Below are 1,243 nucleotides of genomic sequence, written 5' to 3'. Positions count from 1 at the left end.
CAGCCTGTCTAAAATGTCTTCAAATCTGGGGATTGGATACTTTTCGTCAATGGTATTCGTTCAGCTTCCTGTAATCTATCACCACTCTGTACTTTTCTGTAGTTTCACCAGGTGCACTCCATTTTTTAACCGCCCATAATGGACTATTGTATGGGGATGCACAATCAATAATGATTCCCTGTCGTTTTAAACTTTCGAGTTTCTCCCGGATGTGGTGACGTAGTGCCTTTGCGTACCTCCTTTCCTTTACATATGTTACCCTCTTCTGCTTCAGTGGGATCTCATGGACAGTCTTTCCGGTCGCTCCTGTAAAAAAATATCCTGGTATTCCCTCTTGAGTCGCTGTCTTCAGTCCTCAGCTTGATCCCAATTCATGCATCCTCATTCCTCTGTTGTTGACGACATTTGTAGATTTTACCTCCTATCCTAATATTCCATTTTCCCTTGCTATTCTTAATCCAAGCACCCACCTTCCCTAGCAGGTCACATCCTACAATTACTTTATATTCCCTCGGTTTATGGGGTTGAGCGGTAGATGCCCTTACTAAATCCCCAATGGTTGAAGCCTTTACCTCGCAAGGGCCGCCCAGGGTAATTAACCTACAGTGACATACCTGAATCCGGTGTGCTCTCTCTCCACTACACAACTTCTCTACAGCCTCTCGACACATGATAGTACTGGAACTACCGGTGTCTACCAGACTCCTCACTCCTGCAACCTCTATTATAGACAAACCGCCGTGTTCTCCTCTCAAATAGTTGATCTCCAACGTGCGGCAGCCCCTCTGTGGGTACGCTCCTCAGAACTCTCCTCGTGTTCTAGCTGCTTCTCCTTTTCGTCTCCAAGTCCTCCTCTTGCCTTGCTGGCTATCCTCTCGCTCATAGTCCTCTGCTTCAGTTTCTGTTCCTGAGGTCTCGGACATCTCCGTGGATTCACTCATGGATCCGTTCGTCCTTCAAGAGATTACCCTTCTCCGTAATCTCTGAGCATTGACCTCCATCGGTTCAGGCACATTTTGCTCCCTCCGTCGTTACATATAGGGACACTGTCAAGCTATATGTTCCTCTGTCCCACATTTAAAACATCGGGTGCGGGGACATTGTGCTACCAGGTGTCCCGTTTTACCGCACCCATGGCAATTGCGGTCCTCCCGCGCACTATTGTTTCTGGGTTTAACTTGGCTCCTTTTATTTTCGGTGTTACTATTTCTCTCTCTTCTACCATCTCTTTGTTCTCTTCTTC

The sequence above is a fragment of the Halyomorpha halys genome, unplaced genomic scaffold (assembly GCF_000696795.3).
Source record: "Halyomorpha halys isolate HHAL.00 unplaced genomic scaffold, Hhal_1.1 Scaffold1705.1, whole genome shotgun sequence".
In the NCBI taxonomy this organism is placed as follows: Eukaryota; Metazoa; Arthropoda; class Insecta; order Hemiptera; family Pentatomidae; genus Halyomorpha; species Halyomorpha halys.
Note: the sequence above shows the minus strand (reverse complement) of the source record.